At 45.0% G+C, this 22,890-nt stretch overlaps 1 protein-coding gene across 9 annotated transcripts in view; it reads right to left on the reverse strand.

Moving 5' to 3' along the window:
- The window catches only part of LOC147616168 (putative ubiquitin-like-specific protease 2B), a 165,781-nt gene extending 147,667 nt beyond the window's left edge, over window positions 1-18,114 (reverse strand). For 2 of the 9 annotated variants that reach the window (XM_086778803.1, XM_086778800.1), the window contains exons 1-3: window positions 17,915-18,114; window positions 17,746-17,804; window positions 17,538-17,653 (exon numbers count right to left, since the gene is read on the reverse strand). The gene's annotated coding sequence lies outside the window, so the exon portion shown is untranslated. Of the gene's footprint in view, window positions 1-17,537; window positions 17,805-17,914 lie in introns of all 9 variants that reach the window. The other 7 variants (XM_086778810.1, XM_086778805.1, XM_086778811.1 and 4 more) reach the window with 5 other exon arrangements.
- Window positions 18,115-22,890: the final 4,776 nt, after the last annotated feature.

Genomic DNA, 22,890 nt, shown 5'->3' on the forward strand with positions numbered 1-22,890 from the left:
GCCAAAGGAGCATCAAGCTCATCCTCACTCTCATCCTCACTGGCATGATGCTGCTGCACCTCATCCTCTTGTTGCTCTTCTTGTTGACTCATCTCCCACTCGGTGAAGGGATGTGCCTTCTTGGTTACGCTCTTGCAAAGCATTCGCAAAGTTCGCGCTGACGAAGACAATGTCATTGGCACGCTCTACCCCGAGTCGGTTCCTCTTCCTAGAGGTAATGTGGTTGTAGGGTGCTAGAAAGTTGCTCCAAGCAAGAGGAGCTGACGGCCTGGCTAAGTATGCAGATGGCTAGCTGCTATAGCTCCGGTCCATCCGAACCAAAGTCCTCCCACCATAGAGCAGTACCAACTTTGGAGCGGCCAATCTGTGCATCATGACAGCCATAGGAGCATGAAATGACCTGTACATGGAAAGCTGGGCCCTGATCTTGCGCCTAACCGATGCATCAGGCACAAGACGGTCCAAGATGATCCTCCATCTAGCGCTCACCTCCCAGTCGCTCTCCTGCTTGTTGCCTTGGAATTCTGGGTCCACCACATAAGCTGCTACATGCAATGGAGAGTAGTAGGAATTCCACCTTCCTAGACACAAGGCATGGATCTCCTCGTATTTGTCTTCGTCAGGCACGAAGTCTTTCAACTTCTCTATCATGCAATCCATGGCCTCGTAGACCTTGCCTATGCATGTTAACCTCCTCCCACCATGTCCATCCCGTCGTCCTTCTACGCGAAGCCCCGACACGTGAGGAGGATGCCACCGTTGAAGATGGCTTGAAACTTGAGCCTTGATAGAGGGAGAGAGAAAGAAAGAAAGAAAGAAAGATTTTATTAACGTCTTCCAAAAGACCGAACTCGGCTTATGAGACAAATCGGAGTACCTGTATGGGGTATCCTCTCTCATCCCAACAAAATGAAAAAGTACTGAATAAAAAAGCTGAATCTGGGTGTGCAGGGGATGGAGCTCTACTACTAGGAGAATGCAAAGCTATATGCATGGAGTATACAATCATGATATGCAACCTAGCTAGCTCCATCTTGTACCATACTGGGGGTATAAAATGGTATACATCAGTGAAGGGGGTGTCCACAGCTCCCTGAAGAACATGCCTGGGTGTGCTCTGAAGCGAGCCAGTCGCTCCGCACCCTCTCTGTGAAACTGAGCTCTGATCTCTGTCATCTCTCTCTGGTATAGGCGTGGTGTCCGAAAGCCAGGTGTCCTCTGTCTCCTGCGGGCTCTAAGTGTCTCTGCTCTCTGGAGAGTAATTCCCTGCCGTGTAGGGGCTGGGAGGGGGATGGATCTCTGAAAAAATGTAGTAATCTGTGTCTGTCGCCCCCCCTCTGGAGCTGTCTGAGCCTGTAATAATGTCTCTCTGTGGCGCTGTATGTCTAGAATGTATCTCCCCAGTATGCGCTGGTCTGCTACCTCAAAGATCTAGCGTAGGGAATGTGGCTCTCTGAATAAAATGGGATATCTCTCTCTGATGGCTGTATATGCTCTGCATCTGCATACATAATGCTCCTCACTCTCCACCTCCTCTCTGCACAATCTGCATACCCTCTCCTCTCGGGGGATCCGTGCCGCTCTGCCAGTCTCAATCTCCAATCGGTGTGATGAAACTCTGAGCTGACCAATAGCCACTCGGGAGCCGTGTGGTAAAAAGCCCTCCATGTATCTAGGCCTCTCTATAAATCCATCAGCAGTGATACTCATGAAGTGATCTCTGTAGTATAGCATCTTCGGTGGAAGAGGCTGTGTAGGCGATATCCATGTCTCTCGTGTATAGAGCTGCCATAGATCCTGTCTCAATACTCTGTTCCTCTCACTATGAGAGAGACAGATATGTGGTGCATCCCTGTCATACTGGAATGGTGGTAGATGATCCATGTCTAGGCCATGCTGTGAGAACCAATGTGTGACCTGTGCATACCATGATCCTTTGTCTCCTGCCTCAGCCAACTGTCTAGATGCCTCAAAAGCTCTGTATGATAATCTGTCCTGTGGCATCTCTCTGAATCTGTCTAGCAGGCATATAGTCTGAAATATGGCCTCTACCATCATAGGAGGCGCAGCAAACTCTGCTCGGATATTGTCATGAGGTACTGACGGTTTGCTGCGTATCATGCGTGCCATCATGAGGGCCTGTGGTCTCTCTATCTGTGTCCACCAATGGGTAGCAAGGCCTAGCGCCCATACTGCTGCTCCATACATCAATGCCGGTGTGACTAATGTGTCAAATAGCCACCCCTTCGTCCGGGGCTCCTGAAAATGCGCCTGGTGGCACTGTCTCTCTAGCATAGCCAATGCTACATATCCCCGTGTCAATCTAGCTCTGGCTGCTGAACCCATGGTGAAGCGTGTGGCTGCTGCAGAGAAGGTAACCCCTAGGTACACGTATGATGTCACCACCTCCACCTGGCATCCTACGAGAGTGAATGTCAGCTGACTCCTGCCCTGTCTCGATGTATGAAAGGCCATAACCTTGGTTTTCCCAAGGTTCACAGTAAGATAAGTTCAAGAGCAAGAAGATGTGGACACATCAATAACCTCATCAAGGGTGGCAAGTTTCTTAGTCTTCATGAGTGTGTGTGGGCGCTCTTCCCCTTCGATGGCCATTAATTGGATTAAATTTTGCATATGTTCTAGCTCCCTTTGTCATTCAAGATGAAAAATATCAAATGGGCATTAATTTCTTTGAAGTATTAAAGAGAGTGCTAAAGAGATATGGTTTTTTATACTTGTCACCTTTTGGTCGCTATATTTCCACCTCTCGAATCAGAAGTGTGACTGTGAAATTTGATGCACACATTATTTACTGCCGTGCGCAACATGTAGATTATTTATATGATAGCTTGTGCTTCGCCAGAGGAGAAGTTTACTGGCACAGCAAGAAACCTGATTTGTCTCACTTGAAAGTTTTTGGATATGTATTACATATGTCCATGTGCTAGATGAGTTATGTACCAAGCTGGATCCAAAAGTAGAAAAATGTGTGTTTATTGGGTATTCCCTTGAGCAAAAGGGATATAAATGTTATAATCCTACTACACGTGAATTGAGGGTAAGTAGGGATGTTGTATTTGATGAATTGAGTAGCTGGTATGCTGCTGAAAGTCGTGGAAGATATTGGAACAAGGAGTAAGAGTTGTTTTCTGAAACCAGGCTTGGATCTGGTTGATTTACCTTGCTGGTCCTGCACAAATTTTGCCATATATGCATAGTGATGTGCCACATAACCATCATAAGTCAACCTCTGCACAGGATTTTTGACTCTTCCAGATCTTCATAACTTTGCATTCATGGCTTCCATAGCCTTCTTCACACCAGGTGTCCTCATTGCCGGAATCCCAAGCTACTCATTAAGGCTCATCTCTGAGCCACTAGAATATCCATCAACAAGATAATGCCTTGTAGAAATGTCAGGCACAGCAAGGGGCTCAACCACTTTCTCTTTATGTGATGTACCAACTACATTTTCAGGACTGGTATTATGACGCAGCCTACCACCACTGGATGAGGACTCTCCTGGTCCACTCAATGACTGTGATTTTGCTTTCTGTGCAACCACATTTCCACTTACGTCAGCCTCATGTTAGCTCTCCGATTTTTCTTCTTCTTGTGACTTCGCTTGTCTGCCTCAAGATTCCTTTAGCTCTGGTTGCTTTTGCTACCACTTGCTCAAATTTTAGAGTCTTCAAATCATAAGAGGCTAATTTTGTTTGGAGATTCTTCCTCAATCCTCTCACAAACCACTGACTCAATGTCTAATAGCCAAATACCCTCAGGTGCCTCAATTCCCAAACAATAGCACAGATCTCCCAAATCCTTCATCTCAAACTTCTTTTTGAGAAGACTTTTCACATGCTCAATCTCTTCCAAGTTGTCACCCCTAACAATAAGATCATCTACATATATGGTGATGATCACAATACCCTTATCACTCTTGCGCACATACAAAGAGTGATCTACATCTGCCATATGAAAACCAATAGTGACAAGATACTCAACAATCTTGTCATGCCATGCTCGTGGAGCTGCTTCAGCCTATACAAGGCCTTACGAAGCTTACATACATACTCTAGGTGACATGTATCCTCAAAACTTGGTGGCTGATCCGTATACACTTGCTTCACACCAATGGTGCTAGCAATAGTCTCGGACATACCTCCTGGACATCTGACTCGCCCAAAAACCTGCTCATATAATGCATAGATGCCCCATGTCATATCTGCTGGTATGCCAAGAGACTGCAGGCGCTGAAAGAGCCTCTCTCGTGGTACTGTGTCAAATGCCTTGCGGAAATCCACAAAGCAGCAATAGAGCTTTCACTCCGTTGCACGGTGCAACGGCTCCCTGCCGTCCCCCACAACGTTCCCTGCCAGCAGCCGTCCCCGTCCCCCGTCCCTTGTGAGGGACGCTTCCAGGGGGACGTCTGACCGTCCCCTTCCGTCCCCGTTTCTAACGCGTGCCGAGATGGCATCTCGGCGTCCCAAGCTGTCGTCCCTTCCGTCCCCTGTGACTATGCAATTTCTTCTACAAAGGCTGAGCACCGGGCCTATTTGGATACTTGCTGTGAGTTGTTATGGTTGATGCAGATGCTACAGTGGTATGGGATGGCGGGAGGGTTGCGGTGGTTTGGGATGGCGGAGTTAGACACGAGCCTATGGGATTGTGTAGGAAGCCCTAGCCTTGGCTCGGGGGAGATTGGTGGATGCCGATCGCACTTGGGAGGTGAGCTAGCATGCTAGCTCATGATTCAGTTAAGGACTAACCTTCGTTTTCTGAAACCGGCCTTCAGAAATTTGACGGGCGGTGAAACAAACACTTGCATGCAAAACACTTCAACACCTTTGAGGACTTGGAAAAGGAGAGCAAACAGGGGGAGCTAGAGTGCTCTTGCAAACAATACACAAACACCGACTGGCCCCAAATTGCAGTGGCGCCCCTTGCGGTATTTCTTTACTTGATCAAATTTGAGTCCAAAGTACAACTTGTAAAATCCTCCACCAATAGGATCCCTTATAGTTTCACCCAGGACTTACAAATAAGAACTCTCGTTATTACAGCACAGCATATCATAGAGAAGGCACACCTGTACAACACCTCCCTGCTTTCCAAAGGTCTTCTCCATCTCTAACATGGATCCTTCAAACCCTTTCCCAAACAGCTTTAGGGTTGTACCATACCACATGTCCTTCCCGATAGCCACAGCTTGCATGTAAGCTCGAGAAAAACTATAATCTGTTCACATGAATCCAAAGACATGTTTTCCACATGAAACCAAAGACCTGTATCCGATAAACTAAAGACATGTATTCCATAAACCATAGGCCTGTTTCCTCGAAACCAAAGTCCTATTTCCATGAGAAATCCACAGATACACCATCCAATCACGGTGCCAAAACCAAGGTTGTTTTCTATAGCAATACCCTGAGCTTTTTCCATAACCCAGAGAGAGAAAGATAGAGAACGTGTCAAGCAACCCCTAAATACACATAAGTTCAAGACGAAGAGGAACAACACATCTCTTCCATGAACATCGTCCCGTGTATATGTAGCTTGTTCTCCTTTATCCAAGTCTCTTCAACACGGCCTGCAAATTCACGATGAGAGAGAGAGAAATGAAATGAAATGAAATGATATATTAACGTCTTCAGAAGGCCAAAATGACCTATGAGACCAAAAAGGTTACAACAATTGGGATACAATGTCTGTGTAAGAAAAGCTAAAAACAACTAAACAACTAACTGAAACTGAAACAACTATGAGGAAAAGTAAGGTACTAGGAGCTCCTAATGGATAACATCTAGGAGGAAAACTCCAGCAACAAAGGTAAGCATCATACACATCACTATCCAAAGATGTCTCTCATCAGTCGATGGCGGATATCCTCAATGTCCTCCATGGTGAGTACTCTGACCGGACGTCTCCCATGCCGTGCTAGTATGGTCCTGATCCTCTGTTGTAGTCTCCGCTGGTGTAGAGATGGGCCTCTCATCTTGGGGCGCCTGGACCGCCCCAGCTCTATAGCCCGATCAATTAGTGTACCTCTAGTGCGGCTATACTCTGGGGCTAGCTACAATGCCTGCTGGCCTGGCTGCTCAATCTCTGGTCGAAAGAAGTCTGTAATCTGCCTTTGTAGGTGTCTCTCCCTCTCTGATCCCCTCCCTCTCAAGAGACCCTCTCTATGTCTACGCAGCTCCAGCAAGTATAATCCGAGGCATCTTTGATCCTGGTATCTCATGACTCTAGAAAGTGGTCCAAAACCCTCTCTGAACAAGCAGTGAAAACGGCCTCGTATCTCATAATATACTGGACAGTGACATATGTAATGTAACTCTGTCTCTCGCTCCATTTGGCACAGCTGACAAATCCTGGCCTCAGCTGGTACTCCTCTGAATCTGCCAGTCTCAATCTCTAGCTGGTGTGAGGATGTGCGCATCTGACCAATAGCACACCGTACCCCATGAGAAAGATGAGTATCCATGTAGCTGGGTCTAATCACAAACCCATCCTCCGTGAGCTGGAGAAGATGATCTCTATAGAAAGCCATCTCAAGAGAGAGAGAGAGAAAAAGCCTATCTCTATTCTCCTGCAGCCAGCCCATGTGCATCCCCTAGAAAGAAAAATAGAGAACTCTCTGATGGAGGTGTCGATGATCTGGCAGACAGCAAGAGCGATCATGGAGGTCTTGCTGGTGCCGAACTGGGACTGGGCGATGACATCGCAGTTCTGGATGATGGGACGGATAGCACGCTACTGAATGGCCGACGGCCTCTTGAAGCCATAGGCGTAGATGTCCCGCAGGAGCTCGTCCCGGATGCCCATCACGTCAAAACTGCTGTACACCTTCACGCCCAGGCTTGTCTCCAAGGCCATACCGTCATCGTCCGTCGGCGCCCCGTCTCCACCATTGTCCTATTGCACGGTACCACAGAGGCCATCGCCCCACCTGCACCATCACTTGCAGCAGTGCTCACCATAGCCGAAGGAAAACAAACCAAAACACCGACCCCTGCTCACTCTGTCCAGTGCCACCTGCGCTAAAGCTCTATGCGTCGCTTGTGCTCACTGGGGCGACCAACCATACAAGGAGAGGAAGCGCTCGCACACACCACACGACGACTTCCGCCACCCTTCCCTTTTTAACAAGGATGCGATTCAATTCGCTTTTCTCCAAAAACTAAAAGCAATAGCAAAAGCACATCCTCCAAATAAAAATTATTATTTTATCATCAAAGGTTTTAAAACCTTATAAACTTTAAATCCTTTTGTCCTCTTCACATTTGGGCTGCCAACACATGGGTTTCTTTCTCGATTCCAAGCTAATGCCGTTCACACTATCCATCCCGTGCCCGTGCCCACCTACATACAGTCCAGAGGAAAACACAGGGTTGTAACATACCCCCCTCTTGAAAAATAGCAAGCGTCCTTGATTGCACTCAATGGCACAGTAAGGCATCCTATGAGCAAAGATTCCCCATATAACAAAAGCAATGGCCCTCAAGTGCATCTAGATGATGAAACAATCATCCTGGACAATAAGGCCACACCTGTCACGTCAAAGTGACAAACAACTCTTGCTTGTTCCTACAGAACCTGCAACAAAAGTATAAAACCAAGTGGAAACACGTAACCTGCGTTAGCCAAAAACAAAACCATGAATCATTCTACATATGACAAACATATGCATGACACATATATGCATTCGCAAACAATATGCTCCTCAAAATGCTCTACCTACTCAAAAGTAACAGTCTAAGGGCTGCTCGCAAGCCTTATGCCCATGGACATCCCGCAGGACCCACGACTGATGGTACAACATGAGCATATGAAAGCACTCAATGCATCCAAACAATACATCCACTAAGTACTTCCCACATATGTCTCATGGCCATCCCACAGGAGTCACACCAAGTGGTGCATCCATGAAAATAATAAAGTACTTGATGTATCATACCAATATACATGCATCACACGACACAATCCAAAGTATTACCCAATGTATTCTCAATGGTACCAAGATCCAATGGCACCAAAATACAATAATGCCTCAAAAAAGTGTATGCATACATGCACAAATAGAGTTCGATCCATATATCCATGAACCAAACCAACTCTAGGACTGCTCGCAAGACTTATGCCCTTCATAGAGTCTCGAAGTGTTAGCTCAGGTTGCTGCACACTTTGAGCTCAGCCATACCATGCCATTCCAAAGGAGACCAACTCCACAAATAGCATCCATCTCAATATCCAATTGACCAATCCTGTGGTCAAGAACAGCCAGAACCATATGACAAAGATCAATGTCAGAATCTTCCTCAGTCATTCCTTAGTTCCAAAGGCAAAAACCATTTCTGTTACCCATAGATGTAGACAGAGTTATCCATAGTTGCAGTTATAGTTCATGGTGCGGCCGACAGTGAACCATACCCAACTTTACCATCTCATGTGACTAGTACACAATATCATAGAAGTCCCATAAGCAGATGTACTGTCAGCCTCAGTACCTTCGGGTGAATACAAAGATGTCACCAAGCGACTCCTAGATGACAACTGAGCGTGTCTGTAACAACGGAGCGGAGGTGCTACCCCCCTCTTGAGCATCAAGCAATGCTCCAAACCTATGCTCTGCTGAACCTAAATGAGCCGTCGCAAGAGTCAATTCCAACTCAAAGGCATCAAGATAAAGCTCCAATACCTAAGGTGAATCTACTAAGTCACCCTCCTCCATCCTCTTCGCATCCGTCGGTGAATAGTTCTTGAACTTCACAGGATAGCGATGGGAAACTTTACCTTGTACCTTTCTTTCCTTGTGTGCCAGTATCTGCTCGGGAATAAGAACCTCATCAAGTTCCTCCGCTTCCGACTGAGCCTCATCTTATATATCCACAGGCACCCAAAACCTGCTTGCACTCCACCCAAGTGGTAAGCACAAGTCCCTAATGAGGCATAGTAGATCACCACTGCTAAACATAGAAAGAAGCTGCCTTCCGAACCCCATGAAGCCTCCGTGAAGATACCACCGGTGACAAAGTGTCAAAAGCCATAGCCTTCAACCCATCTCTTGCACCATAAGACTTCTGCTTCTTGTTCCTGGCTAACTACTTCCTGTCCTTGATGACTTTTCTCCTGAGCTTCATCTTTAGCTTTTGCTCTTCACCTCATTTAGGCAAAGACACACAATCCTGCACTTCCTTTTCACTTTCCACATGTTGAAGCTTTTGATGTGACAACCACGGGCTCGCCTCCTTGAGAAAGTCGACGATATCCTGGCAATGGAACCATGAAACCGGCCTTCAGAAATTTGACGGGTGGTGAAACAAACACTCGCACACAAAACACTTCAACACCTTTGAGGACTTGGAAAAGGAGAGCAAACAAGGGGAGCTAGAGTGCTCCTGCAAACAATACACAGACACCGATTGGCCCCAAATCGCAGTGGCACCCCTTGCGGTATTTCTTTACTTGATCAAATTTGAGTCCAAAGTACAACTTGTAAAATCCTCCACCAATAGGATCCCTTATAGTTTCACCCAAGACATCCAAATAAGAACTCTCGTTATTACAACACAGCATATCATAGAGAAGGCACACCTGTACAACACCTCCTTGCTTTCCAAAGGTCTTCTCCATCTCTAACATGGATCCTTCAAACCCTTTCCCAAATAGCACTACGGTTGTACCATACCACATGTCCTTCCCAATAGCCACAGCTTGCATGTAGCCTCGAGAAAAACTATAACCTGTTCACATGAATCCAAAGACATGTTTTCCACATGAAACCAAAGACCTATATCCGATCAACTAAAGACCTGTATTCCATAAACCATAGGCCTGTTTCCATGAGAAATCCACAGATACACCATCCAATCACGGTGCCAAAACCAGGGTTGTTTTCTATAGCAATACCCTGAACAGTGGGGGGGTGTGATGGATGGAGCACTACTGCTAGAGGCTTAGTATGCAACCTATATGCGTAAGGTATACAAGAATGTAATGCAGATCTGTCTAGCTCCAACCAGTACCATAATGGGGGTGTAATATGTGATACATAGGCGATGGCGAGGCAAAAATACCTGAGAGCATGATCTCCAGGTGTGAGTGTAAGTGAGCTAGCCGCTCCTGGATATGGTGCTGATGTCGAGCCCGTATCTCTGTGATCTCCCTCTGATGTAGTCTGGGAGTCTGGTAGCCTGGTGCTCTCGGTCTCCGTCTGGCTCGGAGGTCCGCAGCGCGCTGAAGTGTAACCCCGTCCTGTGTCAGGGTAGGCATTGGGATAGATCTCTGGAAGAAATCAGTGAGCTGGAGCTATCGCCCACCTCTCCCTGTGGTATAAGTTCGCAGCAGTGTCTCTCTGTGGCGCTATGTCTCTAGCAAGAATCTGCGCTAGTCTGCGGACTCCATAAACTGGCCAAATCTGCGCTAGTCTGCGGACTCCATGATCTGGCGGAGTGAGGGATGTCCACTGAAGATGGTGGTGTATCTCTCTCTAATGACACTATATGCTCTACATCTGCATACATAATGTTCCTCACTCTCAACCTCCTCCTGGCATAGTCTGCATATCCTCTCTGCTCTGGGGATCCGTGCTGCCCTACCTGCCTCAATCTCAAGCTGGTGTGATGACACTCTGAGCTGGCCAATCACCACTCGAGCACTGTGAGGCATGTACACATCCATGTATCCAAGTCTCTGTATGAATCCATCCGCTAAGATACGCATAAACTGATCTCTGTAGTATAGCATCTTCGGCGGTAGAGGCTCACTGGGTGTAATCCAAGTCTCTTGAGTGCATCGCTACCATAAATCCTGCCGAAGGACTCTGTTCCTCTCACTATGAGAGAGCTGGATAGGTGGTGCATGTATATCATATTGGAAAGGTGGCAAGTGATCTATGTCGAGACCATGCTGAGTGAGCCACTGTATCATCTGTGAATACCATGATCTCCTATCTCCACTCTCTGCGAGCTGCCTGGACGCCTCAAAAGCTCTATGTGAGAGTCGATCTAATGGCATATCTCTGATCCTCTGTATGAAGCAGATCGTCTGGAAGAGGGCCTCTACTAGCATAGGAGGTGCAACAAACTCCGCTCGGACAATGTCATGTGGGACAGAGGGTTTGGTGTGGATCATCCGTGAGAGCATGAGAATCTGAGGCCTCTCTATCTGAGACCATGTGGAGGTGGCGAGTGTAACATGCGGAAGCTCTGGGTAGTCTTCTTTCAGCCCTAAACACTCTTGGAAACCTTCTGATGCAAAAACGCACCATCTGATGCAAAAACGCAAGTAGAGAGAGAGTAGAGAGAGAGAGAGAGAGAGAGAGAGAGAGAAGTGCTGGAAATTCAGTATATACTATGGTACAAAAAGGTACATGTCTGCAGCCCTTGGCTGCCTTCCTGACAAGGTGGTAAAACACCCAAAATTCTGCCCTAGACTAGGACCCTACTGATCCAAACCCCTAGTGGGCTGAATGACTACAACATAGAGCAAGGGGGCTATTTATAGCCCTTGGACTACATGGGGAACTGGCCGACCAGTTACAAGTTCATAAAAATCCATTTAATGCAGCCCGACTAGATCTGCTTCATGTTCTTGATGCGCCTTCTGCCCACACTCTGCTGACGTCAGCCGACAGCTCTTCTGGCAGCCAGCATCCTCTGTCCTACAGCCGACAGCCATCTGATCTATGCTTTGCTCCATGTCCATCTTCTACTGGTTCATGGTCTTTATCTGTTTGCCTCTTCTGGATCTAGCCCTGAGAATGTCCATGGCATCTGTGATGCACATGACAGCGAGCCTAGGTGCCCATACTGCTGCAGCATACATCAAAGCAGGGGTGACTAGTGTGTCAAACAACCACCCCTTCGTGCAGGGCTCTTGGAAGTGTGCCTGGTGACACGGTCTCTCTAGCATGGCCAGAGTTGCATACCCTCGTGTGAGTCTATCCCTGGCTGCCTGTGCCATAGTAAATCTTCCTGGCGGAGTCGTAAATGTAATCCCCAGGTACACATATGAGTCTACCACCTCTACCTGTCCTCCTGCTAGTGTGAAGATGGCCTGTCTCGTCGAACCGGCTCTGAGGTGTGGAAAATCATGGCCTTGGTTTTCCCAAGGTTCACTGTAAGCCCCCTCTGTGTGCAGAAGTCATCGAGTGCATGGAGATGGTGCTGTAGTCCCATCCGCGACTCAAAGACCATAATAATATCATCTGCATATAGCATATTGTGGATTGTGGTACCTGAGATGTCTATCCCGTCCCCACCACCGTGACCAATGAAGTCAGCCACCTCATCGTTGTATAGCCCAAATAATGTAGGAGAGGTGGGCATCCTTGCTTCACACCTATGGTGCTAGCAATAACATCAGATAGCCCCCCGGGGCATCATATGCACCCGAGGACCTGCTCATATAAAGCATAATGCGGTCACTTTTGACAACCTTGTGACTCTCTTGCTCAGTGAAGAGCAATCTCGTTCCAACAGGAACAACATGATGTCTGTTGAGTCAGCAATGGCTGCTCCTTTTCGTGGGAATAGATCTGGGCCTAAACCTAGTCCATCGAATCCTCCCAAGACAGAGGACAAGCCTGAAAAGAAAAAGCGCTGTAACTATTGCAGGAAAACAGGGCACACCATAGAGGAATGCAGGAAGCATATTGAGAGTGAAAAAAAGAAGAAGCTGGCATCTTCTTCCACAGGTGCAGATCAGGCCAATTTGGCTACACGTGTCAGCCTTGACACTTACATCTTCCTTGCCTACAGAGATGTCTTCTAATGCCATTGCTTTTGATGACTATGCTTTATAGTCTGTACTCCATAATATGCATTGTCTGGCAGATGCATTTCAGGGAAGGATTCTACTTGCCCACATGCAGTTGGTGATGCCTCATTGTCACTTATGCTTGTTGACCCCTATGCTGGTCTATGCTAGACGCTTTCTCTTATGTATGTCTGCTGGAGATGCCTTTTATGTTGTTTTTCCTTGCAGCGGGATTGTTTCTACAGTGTTGACATTGTCACTTTCTCACATGTGATGTTTATTGGGAGTGCCTTTTACTCACTTGGCCAGTGTTGGCTTGCTCTCATGGTTTTGACATGTCACATGTTTATTATTCATTGTGGGATTATGCATCTTTACATTTGCCATACATGCCACTAATCATGGCATCGCTGAGAGTTTACCTATCCTCTCCCTATCCTCTCATATCATTGGCTGATGCCCGCCTCGAGCCCCCACTTTTTCTCCCCATTTTCAGCTTTTCCCATTGCTGATTTTTTCCTCATCAGATCCTCCATACATGAGTTTCACTTTTGCAGCTTACATTGCATGTCTCACAGGCATGACTTCTGGATCATGTTGCCTTTACACATGCGTTATCTGCTACCTCTTCTTATGCTTATCACTGGTGCAGTTACTGTTAGAAGTCATCTCCTGTCTTGTTTTATACACCAGGGCCTTTGTTGTGGGTGTGCCCGCCCTTATGATGTGTTCTATCATTTTTCCCCACTCTCCGCATTTTTCCCCTATTTTTCCTATTTTTTCTGTGGCTTGGGAGGCAGCCCATTTGCTGGCCGACTGCTGAACTGGTCCACGACCCCATGTCTGGGGTGGCCGACTACTGATGATCTGGCCGACTTGATGGTGTGCTGGTCGTGGAGTTTTCAGGGCCAGTCGGCTGCCCTACAGCAGGCCGACTGCTGATGTGGGGGCATATAAATCGGCCCCCAGTCCCCTTGCCACTTGTGTACCATACCCGGGATCTTCTTGTGTATATAGAGCAGAGTTACACGCCTACCTCTCTCTCTCTCTCTCTCTCTCTCTCTCTCTCTCTCTCTCTCTCTCTCTCGTGCTGTATTTTTTCTGCATGCGTTTTGCTCTTGTGTTCCCAGATCTGGTCATCATCTCCGCTGCGTATTCTGACATGGTATCAGAGCCTAGACTCTAGATAGTTCTTGGGATTTGTGTGAGCAAGAGGGGGACTGTTGTGTGGCTGATTGGTGGACTGTTTTGGACTGTTCGGGAAGAGGAGAAGCAAGAGGACGGCGGGCTGATTTGCTGGACAACCACTTGCAGGTATTAGTTCTTCTTTGTTCCCAACCACCCACCCTTTTCAGAGTACATCCCCGCAATGGCAGATCTGTTTGAGATGGCCGAGAGGCATGTGAAGATCCCGACACTCCCCACGTTCCCGGTGGACCGTCAGTTGGACGGGAGCAACTACCGCATATGGAGGGTTATGATGGAATCTATTCTGGAGTCTTACGACCTCACTGATTTCTTCGTTGTTGGTGTTCCCCGGCCGGAAGTAGAGAAAGGGGAGTTACCATCGATCCAAAAGGACTGGGAGGCTCAGACACAGATGTGGGATCGTGTCAACACCAGGGTCCGTTCGTTTATCTTTCTCAACTGCACACCGCAGGTAATCAATCATGTAAAGCATATGACGCTGGCCAGAGGTATATGGCAGCATTGGCTTCTCTTTATAAAGCATATGACGCTGGCCAGAGGTATATGGCAGCATTTGGCTTCTCTTTACAACAGGGTATCGCCCATGAAGAGGATTTCCTTGGAAGTACAGATGCGGGTTATGAACCCTGCAAAGTCGTCGACGATGCGGGAGCATATTAACAAGCTGCAGGCTCTTCAGCAGGAAGTTCTTCAGGCTGGGAAGGAGATATCGTCAGAGGACATGGCCATCACGTTGCTGTCACATTTGCCCTCTTCGTACTCAGCATTTTACTCGTCGTTGATTACCAGTGGCAGGCTTAGCATCATCATTCCTGTGGTTTCTGCGGCATGCGAGAAGGATCATGTACTCTTGTACACAGGAGGGGGATTGTTGGATGGAGTCCGACTCCACGGTTGGAGTGACTCGGTTTGGGGAGGAGATCCGGACACAAGGAGATCTACTTCAGGCCCAGAAGTAAGAGACAGTCATCTTTTGCCTTGTCGAGCACAGAGGCAGAGTACCGGGCTGCTTGTGATGCTGCTTGTGAGGTGGTGAGGATGCATAGGTTGCATTGCAGGTTTGGGCTTCCACTGGAGGAACCCATAGTGATCCAGAAGCACTTTGTTCGTGAACAGATCGTTGCTGATGACATCTTGCTAGAGTTCTGTTCGACAGAGGACAGTACGGTGGACCTCTTCACGAAGTCGCTATCTCCGGACTCAAGCGGCAACCCAGCTCCCTGTGGTTGGTTTCACAGCCAGGAGCTGAGAGGGAGTGTTAGAAGCCATCTCCTGTCTAGTTTTATACACCAGGGCCCGCCCTTATGATGTGTTCCATCATTTTTCCCCACTCTTCGCATTTTTCCCCTATTTTTCCTATTTTTTCTGTGGCTTGGGAGGCAGCCCATTTGCTGGCCAACTGCTGAACTGGTCCACGACCCCATGTCTAAGGTGGTCCACGACCCCATGTCTAAGGTGGCCGACTGCTGATGATCTGGCCGACTGGATGGTGTGCTGGTAGTGGAGTTTTCAGGGCCAGTCGGCTGTCCTACAGCAGGCCGACTGCTGATGTGGGGGCATATAAATAGGCCCCCAGTCCCCTTGCCACTTGTGTACCATACCCAGGATTTTCTTGTGTATATAGAGCAGAGTTACACGCCTACATCTCTCTCTCTCTCTTGTGCTGTATTTTTTCTGCATGCGTTTTGCTCGTGTTCCCAGATCTGGTCATCATCTCCGCTGCATATTCTGACAGTTACATAGCATTGATGTGGATTACATGCAGTTCATCTTGGCATTTGGTACTTGCCTTCGGGGGGGTATTATGCGATGCCTCTTGATTTGATGCAGTTGATGTCCACATGATCTTTGCCATGCATTTCGTTTATGTACTATTGTGCTCTAGCATTAGCACTATGACATTGGGGATTCTCCTTTTCCCCGTCATATAGTGCTTGCTTTTTCCATTGGCACTGCAGTTCACTCTTACTGTGGAGCATAGTGCAAGGCAGCATTCACAACTTTATCACCCTACTGCTACCCGTTCACACCATTCACTTGAGAGGGGTTTGTTGGTCATGTCCACTCCCGGCTAGTTCAGGTGTGAACCCAGCTTACTCACGGGCACTTTTTCCCTGTGACTGGACACAGGTTTTTTCCCCGTGTGAACACACTTATGTGTGTTGGGCACTTTGCCCTAGGCCTCTTAGTACTCACTTGTACTTTCATTTCATATCATTATTGAGTACATCTTTTCCAGCACTCACGTTTCTCTATGCTTGAGGTTGTGTGTGTGTGTGTGTGTGTGTGTGTGTGTGTGTGCAGGCTAGCTTCTCTCCTACCCAACAAAGAAGTCATGAGATCTCCAATTATCAAGCATACGACGCGATAGCTCTGCATCTGAAAACAAATGATCAAGGATGCATACATGGGGTGCTGATCCATGGCAATTTGGATCTCTAATACATAAAACCACTGGGCAATGATCCGATTTGGAGATGCCTGTAGCAATCAAAGTATGTCCACCTCTGTCAACAAGCACCCAATCATCCACATAAAATCTGTCTAACCGTGCATAGATACATCCTACATCTCTTCTCCTGTTAGACCATGAATAAAGAAGAGTGGATGGACTCCTCAAAATGTCATCCTCATGCCAACAATCTCTACCATGAATGGAGAGTATAAACCTCTCCCAAGACGCTCTTTCAAGAGGATGCACCAAGCCCTCATGTCCACCTCTTTTATCCATTTTGTCATATCATCGTCGACACGTTTTGTTTTGTCTCTATGGACAAAACGGAGAGGATTCGAAGTGACACTTGTCAAATCAAATTAAGAAAAAGTAAAAATTTAAAGAAAACAAAGGAAATTTCAACAATTGGGTGTAAAATTAGATGTGATCAAGGTTAAAGATAAGAAATTGGGATTCATAAATTGAAGAAATGCGAGAAATTAAGAAAACTGTAAGAAGTTTCAACAATTGGGTATGAAATTAGTTGCAACCGAGGCTAAAGTATAAAATTGAATTGAAGAGCTAGTGGAACACTTGTAGGAAATTTCAACAAATGGATCTGAAATTAGGTGAAATTTACCCGACAATCGAATTTAGGTAAAATGGTGTTCCGAGCATTAAGGTTGAAAGTATGAAATTGGGATTTGTAAATTGGTGACAATAGAAGAGATGGAATACTTGTAAGAAATTTTACAATCGGATATCAAATTAGGTGAAATTAACCAAGAAGTCAAGAAAATTTTCATCTATTTCATCATTTTGTCTTTACCGGTTTTTCTTTTCTTTTTTTGAGATGGAGAGTAGAAGAAAGTAAAGGGGAAGAGAAGGAAGATAGAAGAATAAGGTTTCTTTTTCAAATCAAATTTGGGCGAAATGGCCTTTCAAGTTGGAGTGTTCCGTTTCATTTCGAAATGTTTCGTCTGTTTCATTCATTTCGTGCATCGTAGGGACAAAATGGATTTTCATGTGACTAAGTTCTCTCTATTTAACAAACTTATGGTAGATGATACTGAGCTTTGCTAGCCTTGTAGCTTTGAAAAAATCTACAAAATACTGTAAATAAAACACTCCATACCTTGCACAGAGCCACTCAAAGCTTCAAAGCGTCCTGCATCAAGTCCACCATAGAAATGAGCATCCTTGTCCCTCCAACATAGGTATCCACAGAGCCACTCAAAGCTTCAAAGCGTCCTGCATCAAGTCCACCATAGAAATGAGCATCCTTGTCCCTCCAGCATTAAAACAATATTGCTTGATAAGAGGAAAAAGCTTATAAACCTCACATTTTTTAATATGGTTAGCTGGTCACGTCTTCATCTAACACAGGTTCAAAATCTTGTGTCTGCCAAAAGAAAAAAAAGAAGAGTTCAAGAAGGTTTATCTTGCTGGTATGCTTCTTCTACTTAACTAGTGCATCACCCTAACAACATAATCTTACTGCAATTTCATTACCACAAGATAGGAAGTCGTTTTCTGGTCTTGATTTCCAGTCTGCAGGAGAGGGAACCAAAAGAGAGAGAGAGACACATGAATCTCAAACATGTAACTTGAAATTGACCCTAAGTTTCTTTTAGCAATACATAGTGCTAACCACGAGACATGTAAATTGAAATTGACCTTAAGCTTCTTTTAGCACCCCACAAAACAAACATGAAAGGAAATGAATACAAATCATACGCTATATGAGAGAGAGAATGAAAGATTATATTAGCATTTGGTAAACACCCAAAGGGTCTATACATGTAATCCATGTGTAAACTTGATCAAGCTCTCTCTCTAATGACTTCATCGGTGTGTGTGTGTGTGTTGGGGGGGGGGGGAGAGAGAGAATCCCACACTCTAGTATGTAATTGACCACTTGAGTGAGAATCCAAACGCTCTAGTATGTAATCGACCACTTGAGTGATCACTCTGGTTCTATATGGATTGAAGACAAAGTGTATTCAGCAAAGATCAGAGTAGAAGTCCCTAACCTACAACAAGCAAGTGTCTAAGCTCTTCCAGAGCGCAGCACGTTGTGCACACATCTAGTGGCGGTGAGCATAGCCATGCCCTCCATGGAACTTTGTCGATGCTCTGTCCACAGAGGTCATTGTTGCCACCTTCATTGGCCCTTGGCTTCTTGTAAATTCCATTGGTACAAGACTGCTTCCGTGACATTGGTTTATGCATTCACTTTGCTCGAGACATTGGTGTGGACATTGCTGGATTTATTACTTGTGAATGTCTATCCAATCGGCTCATACAAATCACCATTCAAGAATGCAATCTTGATATCCAATTGATGTGCATTCCATGCATGATGTGCTGCCCAATGCAGTAATACACCGAATTGTAGTCATACGAGACGTGGCAAAGGTTTCATCATAGTCTATACCCTTGTTCTAAGCATAATGTTCATTGAATTGAGAACACTTGAGCCTTGCAAATAAAGAGAAGATGAGGAAAAATGTAAAGGTCTTACCAGCTTGCACCTCTAGCCACTCTTAGTAGAGCAACCCTCTCTTGTGAAGCCACTCTTAGTAGAGAAGATGAGGAAAAATGTAAGAGTCTTATCAGCTTGCACCTCTAGCCACTCTTAGTAGAGCAACCCTCTCTTGTGGAGAGCTAGGGTGTAATGAAGTAGATTTGGTTGCACATGCACATGGGGGATGGGGCCTAGGCACTTAGGCTTAGGGTCATTTACATGTGTACTTTTGGGGACCTTGGGCTATATTAGGCCTAGGGCTCATGGGCATTGTACCTTTTTTATCATATTCTACTCTATAGACATCTATGTCTTCTTGGTGCTCATGCCCAAGCTTCCATGGCCTTCTTGGCTATTGCCTTGGAATGGTGATCCACACCTGTGTTGTCACTCCATGCTTTGAGTGGCCAACCCTATCTTCTTGCAGTGGTATTAGAGCCCTTAGCTTAGATCCTTGCTTAAAGAGTGATTAGATGATAATTATTTCAGATTATTCGTAATCCGAATTTCAAATTGCATTTTCTTGATCATGATTAGTGATAATCATTTTCGCATTATTGTTAATCCAATTTTTTAGAATGCATTTTCTTGATCATGATTAATGATAATCATTTTCGAATTACTGTTAATCTAATTTTTCAGAATGCCTTTTCTTGATCATGATTAGTGTTAATCATTCTCGGATTAAGAATTTTCACAGTTTTTAAAATGCATTTTCTTGCATTCCTTGATGTTCTTGAAAATCTTCTTGATTTTTTTGAATTTTGGAGAATTTTTGCATGAATTAAAGTTTATTTTCAACAAATCTTCACACAAACCCTAGTTTCCTACTATCATTTGCAAGATCCTTTGAGTTCTTTGCATTTTTGAATAGCTTCTTAGTTATTGTGCAGTTTTTGGGGAAAGATTCATCAAGAAAGGTACTATTATCAAAGATATTGGAGATAGACTACAAATGTTACAAATTTTAATGCAATTTCAACAATAGTTAACAAATTGAAGATCTATTACAGAGTTATTGTAGTTTTCTTGCAGATTTGAGTATTGAATTTAATATCAATGCAAAATTATTGTTTAGATTACTGTGTAGAATCTTCAAATTGTGTGCAAAGTTTTATAGGCTGTTGTGTAGAGATTTTGGTTCTTGTGTAGAGTTTTTAGAGCAATTCACAGAGTTCAAAGGTTGTTGTGCACAATTTTTCAAAGATTTAATGTGGAACAGTGCAGAGTATTGAAGATTGTGCAAAAATCAATTTATTGAAAAGATTTTTGTAGATTGTTGAAAACAATTGTAAGCATCTAATCCCTACTCGTTGCTAACAAAACCTCTTGATTTTGTGCAAAGTTTATAAGATCTTTATTAAGATTAAGGCACAGAGAAGATAGAACATGGAAGTTTATGAATCTTGCTTGTAACCTTGGTGCAGCATACAAAGCAAATCTTGATACCTAGAAGCTACAAGATTGTTAATCTTGTAAGGTTTATGTAAAATCCATAACAGTTTGATGCTTAGAGTAACTTGAATAGTTTCTTGGTCAAGAATTGAGCAAATAGTGTAAGATTAGTACTTGTATTATGATAAGTGATTAATCTTGGTGAATTTTGGTAAACTTTTATCTCATGGACCAAGATACTATTACGGCATGGGAGACCAAAGATGACAAAGCAAGAGGTATCAAAATGTGGAGGTGGTAATCTTGTCATTGATGAAGATGTTTTGTTGGAGGAGGTTGAGCTTGAGGTTCCTATGCTATAGTTCACGGAGGCTAGAGGGTGGTTGGAGAGGGATGGTGAGGTTTGGCAAGTCAACGGTAAAGCATCCATAAGGTTGTCTACCTTCCTTCTATTTTGAGGAGATTTGCATGGGTTGGGGGCTAGCTTTCATCTCTATAATGGTTATTCAAGGAGAGCGATTGTGTGGTCCTTGGCTTCAATTCCCCTCCAAAAATCTTAACGCTGCTCGGACATCTGATTATGGACCTTGTCCATGAGTTGCTACTTGCTGTTATGTGCCATGGTCTTGGCTTTTTGGAGTGCATTGGTAGCTGGGGTGAGTTCTTCTTATGTTTTCACTGTGGCTACATGGGATCCCTCTAGCTTCATGTGTAGGATCTTTGATTCTCTTTGTAGACAATGGATTAGGAGTTAACCTCAAGGGCCTAGACCTACAGCCTATCATTAAGGGTGATGGCGGTGCTCTTCTGAGTCTCTAGGCATCATTTGGATGATGTTCCCATGCACTAAGAGGAGTACTTGGGCCACGTCCATTTGCTGATTTTGGCACACCATAAAGTTGCACTATGTGCCTGGTGAGGGTATGGATCATAGAGGAGAAGGTAGTGAAAAAGTTTGGAAGGCAGCCTTGAGAGTTGAAGATGGACTAGGAGAAGATTTTTTTAGCTAAGGAGGCAAGATGTCCTTCTTGTATATCTACTTATGGGTCTCTATAAGATTGCACGCGTCTTGAGAACTTGAGAATCTACTTCCCTCAAAATGGACAGCATGCCTAGCACTTCCCTAAACTGCCTCAACCCTAGATCGGTGGGGGGTAGCACTAGATTGTGCTTGTTCTTTTGGGTCAGCTCTACCACTTGTGTTTTATGCCTTAGCCCTAAATTGATGGGGGGTAGCACTAGATTGTGCTTGTTCTTTTGGGTCAGCTCTACCACTTGTGTTTTATGCCTTACCCCTAAATTGATGGGGGGTAGCACGAGACTGCGCTCGATCTTCTAGATAATGGCTTCCACTTGTGTGTGCTACCGGCAGTGTGGGGGTGTCCATCATATTTATTTCCAAAAAATTTTGGCAAAGGCCTTGATGGTGGCAGTGGTCTCTTAATTTAGCCTTTGCTTCTTGGTTTTAGGAGAGTCAAGGAGCAAGGTGATTTTTTGCTATTGAGGAGGCCTACTTGGGGTGGTGGCACTTTGGTAGTTGTACGGTTCAGGGAGAGCTCTTCCCATCCTATGGCATAATAGAGAACCCTCATCAGGATCATGACTACGCCAAACTTGCCGGCCAGGTTTGTGTAGATGTTATGGAGTTCATGATGGAAATAGTCGGCCTAGTTCACTAGCATACCTTGCTTGAGGTGGGCGAGGAGGGATAGGGGACACCACACTTGTTCATGTTCATCATCGGAGGTGGGCGAGGAGGGATAGGGTACACCACACTTGTTCATGTTCATCATCGGAGGTTGGTCAACATGGTGAGTGTAAGATTCCTCCCTCCAGTTTTTGAGTTGTAAAGGTGTAACAACCTCCCCTTTTGTTCTTGAAATTATCCCCCTCTCTGAAATAGAAGAAAGATCTTCTTTTACCTTGTTTTGGTTTGGAGAAAGATAATCTAAAATTGAGATATCTTTGGATATAAAAATCCTCCTAGTGTCTAAAATGGATTCCCCTGAAACAAAAGTTCAAAATGAACTTTCTAATGTGCATTAGGAATTAATTGAAAATGGTATAAGGGACCTTAGCCTAAGAGCCTACATTTTCAAAAAAATTTGGATTATGGTCCAATTAAGGTTCCAATGGCCCAACTGGATTAATCCAAGTGTTGGGATGAGATAAATCCAAGAGAATAAAATAAAATACCCAAAAATGAGTAAATGCTCACATAAGATGAAGAGTTGATTGAGTACAAGAAGGTTTATTAGTTAAAAATTATGAGATATTACTAAAAAAATGAGATATTTTAGAATAATGATGCATTTTTGACACCTTGGTAAGGAAAGGGGGACTCTTGAGGTAAGAACCTCTTTCACATGTGTGGAAGGGTTTTTAATTCAAAAAAATTATGATATTTTTATCTCTCCTCTCTTGGATCAAACCAAATAAAAAAGAGAGCCAAACTGGTCCAAATCTGGTCCAAATTGAGTCAAACTGAACCTGGAAAATTCTAGAACCCAGTTGGACTTGATTAGTGGCCTCCCTCACCTATAAATAGACCATCAGTCTTTTGTAA

Source organism: Cibotium barometz, chromosome 39 (assembly GCF_041138505.1).
Source record: "Cibotium barometz isolate CiBa-2024 chromosome 39, ASM4113850v1, whole genome shotgun sequence".
NCBI classification, from domain to species: Eukaryota; Viridiplantae; Streptophyta; class Polypodiopsida; order Cyatheales; family Cibotiaceae; genus Cibotium; species Cibotium barometz.